The sequence below is a fragment of the Cebus imitator genome, unplaced genomic scaffold (assembly GCF_001604975.1).
Source record: "Cebus imitator isolate Cc_AM_T3 unplaced genomic scaffold, Cebus_imitator-1.0 Scaffold23, whole genome shotgun sequence".
NCBI lineage: Eukaryota > Metazoa > Chordata > Mammalia > Primates > Cebidae > Cebus > Cebus imitator.
Window position 1 is genome coordinate 8,517,891 of NW_016107338.1, and position 10,251 is coordinate 8,528,141.

Here is a 10,251-nt window from a genome sequence, read left to right on the forward strand (position 1 = left end):
TTTTTTTTTTTTTGAGACAGAGTCTTGTTCTGTCTCCCTGGCTGGAGTGCAGTGGTGTGATTTTGGCTCACTGCAACCTCCGCCTTCCGGGTTCAAGCAATTCTCCTGCCTCAGCCTTCTGAGCAGCTGGAGCTACAGGTGCCCACCACCATGCCTGTCTAATTTTTCTAGTTTTAGTAGAGACAGAGTTTCACCATGTTGGCCAGGCTGGTCTGGAGCTCCTGACCCCAAGTGATCCACCCTCGTTGGCCTCCCAAAGTTCTGGGATTACAGGCATGAGCCACCACCCCTGGCTCATCTCACTTGTTTTTATTCATGTTTCATAAATGTAGGTATTGCTCACATTTATTTTGATATTTAATATTAGAAATGCTTTAGTCTTTATTTAGAAGTTTGGTGATGCTTTCATAACCAGAAACACGCCATAGAGGCTTAACTCGTTTATATCAATTAGACTATAGTAAAATTGGTTTTGTTATATGTCCTTTCAAGTGGCGTAGTCATATTTTCCAACAACTTACTGATGACATCAAGTGAGGACTTACTGTACAAAGAGAGCTTCCTCTTTATTTTTCATTACAGCCCAGCGTGGTATTCTGGTGTAAGGACGTGCTAGTTTATTTCACCAGTCCCTTATTAGTGGACATTTGAATTATTTCTAGTCTTTTTTGCTAGTACAAACAATGCTAAGATGAGTCAACAGGCACACACATATGTGCTGGCACATCCTCAGCATAAACTGCAGAAGCAGAGCTGCTGAGGCAAAGGGCACCTGCGGGCATGCTTTTGGCACATGCTGCCACGTGGCTCTCTGCTGAGTGGCATCACTCTACACTCCCACCAGCACATGTGAGGGCCAGAGGGCCAGTTTCCCATGGGAGCCAGGGTCTTTAATCCTCATGTCACAGATGGGGAAACAAAGGCTCTGAGCGAGACAAGTCTAGGACTGCCCAACTCCAGAACCCAAGCTGTTTATAAACCAACTGGGGAACTAGTGATAAAACAGTTAAGCCACAAAGTGGAAGAGGGAGAAGACTGGGGGAGGGACAAAGAGAAGAGTGGCAGTCTTGCCAAGACAGAGAACTTACGCAGCCACATCCTCACCTTATGGATCATTAAGAAACTGTACATGAAGACGTTTATAGGTAAGTTGTATTTTCACAACTAGGGGAACACTCTGAGCCCGTGGGCTGGAAAAACCAGGGTGAAGGCTGGGTATAGCCCATAATTCCCAACTACTGCTTCTTGCTCCATTTCTAAAAACTCTCTCAATAGCTAGAGATCTCCCACACCCTTCACTAAAGGGTGTCATCTTGAGACAGCGTGCTGGAATAAGATGATGGTGGGGCAAGGGAAGGGTGCAAACAAATTATCCCTTTGTTTTGATGATGTATTTTTTGTCTTGTCTGGACCTCATTATTCAAAAAAGAAGGTATGTATTTATCCTGGAGAAATGGGAATGGTAAGCTATTACAAACAATTCAATTGACATCCCTAAGTAACTTACAAGGATACACACAAACCCAAACTAGGTTAGTAGTGTGGCCAAAGTACCTTGAGCAACCAAGTAAGAAGGTCTGAAATTCAATGGTTTTCATGGAAATGGTACTTCTGTAAAGACGGAATGCAGGTAGTTACTTTCTCAGGCTGGATAAATAGTCCCTTCATAATTTATTAATCTGCCTGACAAATCATGCTTTTTCCTCTGTACGATACAAATTTATTATGAGAACCAAGACAGACACGTGAAAAAAAAAATAAAAACCAATCTATAATGCATTCAAAACTATCTATGAAATGTTAACAAAATGCAAAGAAAGCAAGAAATCAATTGAGATGGAGACGACTGGGGAAAACCTCTTGAAGTAATGACAGAAGACAAACCACTTTTAAAACAGCAATCATGTCGAAGAAAACACTGGCCCAGGCTATGATAAATGTCCAAGTTTTGGATTCCTAGGTCTCAACCCTGTCTGCATCTCCCAGGTGGCCATCTATAACACCGCATGAAGACCTGGTCTTCATTTCCATACACCTGAGATTTTACATATCATTCCTTCTAACCCTCTGGGATAGGGATGGAGTAGGGGGATTCAGTTTGGACCTTCTAGTAAGACAGCGTATCCTTCTCAGACTGGTGAATAGCACTTGCTGTGTTGGACCCACACTGTCTCCCAGGTCATCAGCTTTAAACAATCTGCTAATGTGGGGTCTCCCTGTTCTTATATCACACATTTTACAGTGTTCCTGGAGACTAGTAGTTCCACGATGGGGCGGAGGCCCCAGTCTTCTCCCAAGTGAAGGAGGTACCAGGAGGCTGGACTGAATAACAGGAGGCATCAGAGAACAGACAATGAACTCAACCCTCCCCTCTGAGAAAAGTCTGTACACACCAAAACTGCCCTGTCCATTGTCCAAACCAAGAGACAAGGCACATAAGCTTTAGGATATTCTAGGGACCATCTGGACTTTGCTATTAAAATCCTCTGTCAGTTTCCAGAACCTGCAGAGGCTGTATGATCCACCAGATATAATTAGGAGTGATGTAGCCTTGGCTTACTCTTGCCCTACAGTAAAAATACGCCCACGAATCACACATGCGGTAACACAGACTCTAAGCCTGGACATCTGAACCTTCTTGATATATGCTGCATCACCCTAGGATACTCCTGTCACAGCTGCTGGGCTTCCTCCCCCTTGTTTCTGTCCAGGGTGGAGAGAGGACGACTGGGAACTGTGGGGAGGAGCGAGGCTCTGCTCTTGCTCTTAACTAAACCACTCAACAGATTAATGATCAACTAGAGAGCAATCCTCCTTTGAACAAAAAAGGACCTCCTGCAAGACGTTTTTTTTTTTTTTTTTGAGACTCGCTCTGTAGCCCAGGCTAGAGTTCAGTGGCACAATCTCAGCTCACTGCAACCTCTGCCTCCTGGGTTCAAGAGAGTCCCGTGCCTCAGCCTCCTGAGTAGCTGGGATTACAGGTGTGCACCACCATGCCCAGCTAATTTTTTGTATTTTTAATAGAGACAGGATTTCAACAGGTTGCCCAGGCTGGTTTCGCACTCATGAGCTCAGGCAATCTGCCCGCCTAGGCCTACCAAATTGTGGGGATTACAAGCCATACCCAGGATCCTCGGGCACCAGGAGCCCCTTTTCTCCCCAGGGCTGCTTCTAGAAGTTTTGCTTAGAGTGAACAGAACAGAAGCAGTCTCCCAGGGCCCTAGGAGGAGCCACCATGCCTGGCCTTTTTTTTTTTTTTTTTTGGGTTGTTGTCTCATTCTGTTGCCCAGGCTGGAGTGCAGTGGCGAGATCTCAGTTCAATGCAACCTCTGCCTCCTGGGTTCAAGCAATTCTCCTGCCTTAGTCTCCCAAGCAGCTGGGACTAGAGGCACATGCCACCACACCCTGCTAATTTTTATATTTTTAGTAGACACGGGGTTTCACCATGTTGACCAGGCTGGTCTCGAACTTCTAGCCTCAAGGGATCTGCTCGCCTCATCCTCCCAAAGTGCTGCCAGGAATCTTTAAATTGTGAGCTCCCTTTGAAACAATCTCATTTATACCAACTTTGCCCTGGGAGCTCTGTTCTGGTGAGGGCCTGTCTCTGTACCTGAGCACACAGTCACCTGTGCCAGCCACAGAGGCCAGGTGTTGCTAGACTGAGCAAGCCCTACCAGTTCAGGGCTGAAGCCTCAAAACTTGTTTTCACAGGAGGCCACAGGTATAAGTGATAATTGCCATCAACACACTGGCAGAACCTGGCCAGAGAACCAAAGAGGCTTTCCATGCTGCTCTTTTTCCAAGAACACGAAACTGTCCACAAGGAAATGGAAGGCAAGACCTAGCAGAGGTTGCCGGAAGACCCCTGGGGAAACTAGATTTATGGAAGAAAGGAGCTTAAAGGCAGAGGCCAAGCAGGCATAGGGGGCGGCATGAAAGGGGGTAAAGACATGTAGTGGAAGCCAACAAAGGGGCCAGTCACAAGAGGTGACTGAGGCCTGCCTCAGGGTGGGGTGGGTGCCAGGAAAACTGTGGCTGGAGGTCTGAGACTGGGAGGCCAGCAGCAAAGAGCAACTGCTGCTCCACCTGCTCCCGCCCTGCCTGGAAGGTCCCCTGAGCCCCACAGTCACCCACAACAGCCCTGTCTTCACTGCGGGGTGGATCACTCTGGGCACTTTGTCTCCCTTCTCTGCAGGTAAAATCAAAGTAAAGTGAAACTGAAGAAAAGACTGAAAGCTACGGAGGGTGGACTGTGTCTGCTGTGGCTTGGCCATGGGCAGAGCCATCCCCAGGATCCTTGGGCACCAGGAGCCCCTTCTTTTCTCCCCAGGGCTGCTTCTGGAAGTTTTGCTTAGAGTCAACAGAACAGGAGTCTCCCAGGGACCTAGGAGGAGCCAGTGGGTCCCTCTAGATCAATGTGGTAGGGAGGGCTGTGGGCCAGGCTGCTTGGCTGTCTTGTCTGTTCCCTTACCTTCTCACTCACTTATCTATTGGCTGACTGACCAGGACCAACAGACAGCTTCCCAGCAAGGCCAATCTTCTCATTTACAGGGCAAGGTCTTTATATAGGCTTTTTTTTTTTTTTTTTAATTTGAGATGGATTTTTGCTTGCTGTCACCCAGGCTGGAGTGCAGTAGCGCTATCTCACTGCAACCTCCACCTTCCGGGTTCAAGCAATTCTCCTGCCTCAGCCTTCCTGCATAGCTGGGATTACAGGAGCCCACCACCATGCCCGGCTAATTTTTGTATTTTTGGTAGAGACGGGTTTCACCATGTTAGCCAGGCTGGTCCCAAACTTCTGACCTCACGTGATTCGCCTGTCTTGGCCTCCCAAATTGCTGGGATTACAGGTGTGTGCCACCGCACACAGCCTAGATAGCCTTTAAAAAGATGTAACTGCCACATCTACAAGGAGCTTGACTGAGCTCCCAGGTCACTCCTCCCCTCAACCCCAAGCTCTCTGGCCTCTTCAGCAGTCAGCAGAATGTCCATGTGTAACAAAGCTAACATACAAGGATGCTGAGGGCTAAATATGTCAATCAACTGCACACTTTTTCCCACCAAAGAGCAAAGCAGAAAAACACCTTCCTTATAACAAAAATCACTGTCAGAAGAGGCTGCATCTGGACACGGGTGCATTTCCACAGACCATTGCTTTTACTATACTAACAGTTCTTATTTTTATTCATTTATTTACTTTTTAAGAGACAAGGCCTCACATGTTACCCAGGATGGTCTCAAACTCCTGACCTCAAGCAATCCTCCCTCCTTAGCCTCCCAAAATGCTGAGATTATAGGCATAAGCCACAGTGCCTGGCCCTGACACTTTTCTGTGAGGTCATCAGGCTACACATATGAAGGCTGAGAAGAATCTTACTGATTCTCTCAAGAGACACAATTAAGAATGCCACTGACTGTACCATAGCATTCTCTTTGGAGAACCCATAGGAGAATTCTCTGGCTTCAGTAACAGAAACAGCTGTCTCCACTCAGCAGCAATTTTCACTTTATTAGTACTGGCAAAACTGATTTAAAAAAAAAATCCCTCTTTGCTTTGGCTGCTACAAAACTCAGGGCCAAATACACAATCTTACCTGAGTAAAATGCATAGGCCAGAGACGTACTTGTCTTTTGTGCTAATCTCTCCCTTGACTTTCTCCTATTTTTTTTTTCACCCCATGTGCCTCAATTGCTTTTATTAAAAATTTTGTTACATCAAAGTATCTCGGCAAGATTCCTCAAATAGTTTTTTTTTGGAACAAGATAGAGAAATTGTTAAAACGAAACAAAAAAAAAAAAAGTAGAAAAAAGCTCCTAAATCCAGTATTTTATTCCAATACCATAATAAAAAAAGATTTGCCCAATACTTCTAAAAAGCAAACGTAGGGCTGGGCGCGGTGGCTCAAGCCTGTAATCCCAGCACTTTGGGAGGCCGAGGCGGGTGGATCACGAGGTCGAGATCGAGACCATCCTGGTCAACATGGTGAAACCCTGTCTCTACTAAAAATACAAAACATTAGCTGGGCATGCTGGCGCGTGCCTGTAATCTCAGCTACTCAGAAGGTTGAGGCAGGAGAATTGCCTGAACCCACGGGGCGGAGGTTGCGGTGAGCCGAGATCGCGCCATTGCACTCCAGCCTGGGTAACAAGAGTGAAACTCTGTCTCAAAAAAAAAAAAAGCAAACGTAGATACTAGGGTTAGTACTTCACTATCAAAGTGCAATCCAGGACCAGCAGCATGGGCATCACCTCAGAGCATGTTGGGCATGCAGATTCTTAGGTCCTACCCCAGAACCTTGGAATGAGAACTTGCATTCTAGCAATATCTCCAGATGACCTGGTAAGCGCAATAATGTTTCAGAAGCACTGGGTTGGTAAGCAAGGCTGTTTCAGCACCCTGAGAAGGAACAACTAAAATAGTTTTACAACCATTCCTTAAGTGCCTATGTGCCAGCCACACACAAGAAGAAAATTTATGGTCCTTGTCTTCATGGCCTTTGCAACAGGACACTAGAAAAGGCTCACACCTTGTGGCAGGTTTTTAATGGCTAATTACAGAATACCACAGGAGTCCCCAGAAATAATAGTATTCCCTAGAAAAGAATTTGAGATTCACTGTGGCTATCCTAAAAGCAGAATCACAGACCTGAATTTCTCCTTTGCCAGTTATAAGTGAGGAGGGGAAAGGTATTTGTTTTGGAAACTGGTATGCCAAGGGAGCTTACAGCTACAAGGAAATGTGTAAGTTAACCTGTTTCCTGTAACCAGAAAGTGGGACAAGAAAACCTGGAAGTGATGCAGTGTCCCCCAGGGGTTGTATCTGACACCTGTAGATCTGGCAAATAGGTCTAAAGCCAACACGAACACCTGCTTTTCACAATGTTTGCGAGCAACTTTAAAGATAAGACAGTTTCTTCATGAGAATAGATTTAAGTTATAAGGATAGTCCACCTCCATAAGCTCTGCTTCTCTCTGGCTGGATCAACCATGTAAAGATTTTTTGTCAGCTACACAAGGCCCCAATCTATTTAGCGCCTCCTTTTACATGACCATTTCAAGTAACAGACTCCATTAAGAGTGTTATCAAGTACTACTGTAACTCTTGGCCAAATTGTTATTTGGCACCAAATCAATCTTTAGGTGGTGGTGAGACTCCAAACACATAAACAGACAATCTTCTATGGAATACTTGCACTGTAGAAAAAGAATCAAGAAAGGCTAAAGGGATGCTTAAAAATCAGCCATCAGACTGGGCGCAGTGGCTTATGCCTGTAATCCCAGCACTTTGGGAGGCCGAGGTGGGCGGATCACCTGAGGTCAGGAGTTAAAGACTAGGCTGGCCAACATGAAAAAATCCTGTCTCTACTAAAAATACAAAAATTAGCCGGGCATGGTGGTGGGCGCCTGTAATCCCAGCTACTTGGGAGGCTGAGGCAGGAGAATTGCTTGAACCCGGGAGGCAGCGCAGTGATTGCAGTGACCTGAAATTGTGCCACTGCACTCCGGCCTGGCCAACAAGAGCAAAACACCCTCTCAAAAAAAGAAAAAGAAAAGAAAAAATCAGCCATCACTTAAGGGGCCAGGCACCATGGGTCATACTTGTAATCCTAGCACTTTGGGAAGCCAAGGCAGGAGGATCACTTGAGCCCAGGAGTTCGAGACCAGCCTGAGCAATATAGAGACCTCATCTCTACAACAAAATAGAAAATTAGCTGGGCATGACGATGTGCACCTGTGGTCCCAGCTACTTGGGAGGCTGAGGTGAGAGGGACTCTTGACCCTAGGAAGTCGAGGCCACAGTGAGTTGAGATCATGCCACTGCACTCCAGCTTGGGTGACAGAGCAAGACCCTGCCTCAAAAAAAGGGATCAGATAAGGACCAAAAAGCAGAGAGATCCCAAAGGGTCAAGTACTATACAGATTTTCATATTGGTGAGTGTATTCAAGCATCCGTTTATTTTTCTCCTAACAACTGCTAACAGCTAACAGCTACTGATCATTTTCTTTGTGCCAGGAGCTATGGTAGGCACTTTACATCAATATCTTATTTAATTCTCAAAACACATGGCGGCGTAGGTAATATTATTACTTCCATTTTAAGGATGAGAAAACCAAGGCACAGAGAAGTTAAATCATACACCTGTAATCCCAGCACTCGGAGGCCAAGACAGGAGGATTGCTTGAGCCCAGGAGCTCAAGACCAGCCTGGACAACATGGCAAGATCCCATCTCCATTAAAAAAATAAAAAAATAAATAAAAAATAAACTTTGAATCAGAGTTAGTAACATGGCAGAGCAAAAGTCTGTTTGACTTAGCCAGCCTGAGCTTAGCTGCCTTCCTAGCCTGTAAGAATAGCTCAAGAAGTTAAAGAAATAAATGTTTCTGCTGTGTCACCTTTGGGCTACCATGCTGATTTTGTTTTCTTCTGACTTCCTTCCATCACTGAGTGCCTTTTATGTTCCATGCACTGTGCTAGGGGATGGGTAAACCACAATACTGTGTGATGTGTAAAAATAGAGGCAGTAGAAGGTAGCCCAAAACAGGTAGGAGTTATCAGTCACAGGGTAGGGAAGTGCTTTATTTAAAGCTTTGCAAAAGAAGTGAGGTGAAACTGAATTCCTTGGTTTTTTGCTGTTGTTGTTTTGTTTTCTAAGTGGACCAGAACTGACCCAGAGAGTGGGAAAGGGGAAAGAGAACAAAAAATGGTGGCTTCTAGTTCTTTCAACTAAACTCAAGGCAAACTGACCCAACGCCCTTTGCCATGCACTTTAACACAACACTTTTCATACCCTAGATCTGAGCACTGTTAGGGTATATACAAACGCTACCTCCCTTCGTGGTCCTGAAGAATTCCCAGTGAGGTCCAATCTGCCCTGGCAGGTTTCCGCTCATTTTTGTAACAAACAATACACCAAACCCAACCTACTAATTATCAAGGGCCTGGCACAGGTTTTGGACATTCGTCCCGGGCTGCTGAGAACTGTTCTAGTGACGACAGTTAGAAAGGGTAGCCCTCCGAGGCAAAAAAATGAGACATCTTGATTTTTTCCCTCCGCATCTGGGGGCTGCTGCATCCACGGCGATAAGAAGGCATCACTGATCTCCATCTTTCCAGGGGGAGAGACCCGAGCTGCGTTACTGGGGAGCGGGGTAAACAGCCCACGCCCGGGAGAGGCCTGAGGGAAAGTGACCTCCCCCGAGGCCCAGGCTGACTAGGAGCGCAGCTGCTCCACCACCAGATGCGCAAACTGGCGCGCTCCCTTGCCGCTCTCAGGCATTCTCAAGCCCAGCCGCCCGCCTAGGTCCCGACCCCTTGGCCGCGACCGCGCACGCCGTTCTGACCGCAAGATGGAGGCGAAGGCACGAGGCGCCTCCATCCCTAGGAAGTCTTTGTGCCCTTCCCGGCGGGGACGCGAGGCAAGGCGGCCCGCACGGCCGAGGGCCCCGCAGGCACCAGAGACATCAGAGAGAGGAGGCGGAGGGGGCCGAGCCGCACGCGCCAGTCTAGCCCGGGCCACCGCCCCCAGCACCGCAGGCACCCGGACACCCGCACCAGCGCGCGAGATCAGGCCTACCTACAACACCGCGAACGCTTCGCACGTACGGAGCGGCCTCAGTAACCCCATGCGGCGGTCCCGAGCTGGGGGTACTAGACAGCAACCGCGGCCCTCCAACTGCAGCCCGGAACGCGCGGGGCGGTACCGAGCGCCAACCACGCCCTTTGGACGAGCTGACCACTCCCTTCTTCCCGCCCCTTCTCCCTCCGCCGGAGAGCTGTCGGAAGTCTCGCGCAGCCAATCTCAGCCCTCAGTCCGGGGCTCGACCAATACGTGGACGCTCCTGCAAGAGGAGCCCGCCTCCTACTTCGTCTTGACCTATGGGAAGTCGGGACTTTTTCCCGGCTGTCCTCCCTCGCTTTTGGAGCTCCGACCTCAGCTTTGCCTCTTGGCTGCAAGCGGGGTTGTGCGAGGGTGGGTCATCCTGGGGTGCTTAGGGCTGGGTGCCGCGGAGCGCGCTTTCCCGCAAAAGGCCGCGCCGGGAGTCCTGTGCACCTTTGTTCATTTTACGCTGGACGCACTGAGATTCCCGACGCGCCGCCGCCAGGAGGCGGTCCCACCGCCTTTCACTGTGTTTCTGTTTACATTCGCGTCAGCAAGACCCCGCGGCGCGACCGGGGTCCGAATAGGTGCCCCAGACGGGGCAGGGAGCCACAGCAGAGGGGAGCTCCCCAGGCTGGGTGGTTGAGGACA

The 10,251-nt window shown here is 48.1% G+C and overlaps 1 protein-coding gene across 5 annotated transcripts in view; it reads right to left on the reverse strand.

Moving 5' to 3' along the window:
- Positions 1-9,744, reverse strand: part of CEP68 (centrosomal protein 68) — a 29,920-nt gene extending 20,176 nt beyond the window's left edge. For 3 of the 5 annotated variants that reach the window (XR_001823070.2, XM_037736173.1, XM_017522133.2), the window contains exon 1: positions 9,577-9,724. The gene's annotated coding sequence lies outside the window, so the exon portion shown is untranslated. Of the gene's footprint in view, positions 1-8,829; positions 8,912-9,576 lie in introns of those variants that run through there. The other 2 variants (XM_037736172.1, XM_017522132.2) reach the window with 2 other exon arrangements.
- Positions 9,745-10,251: the final 507 nt, after the last annotated feature.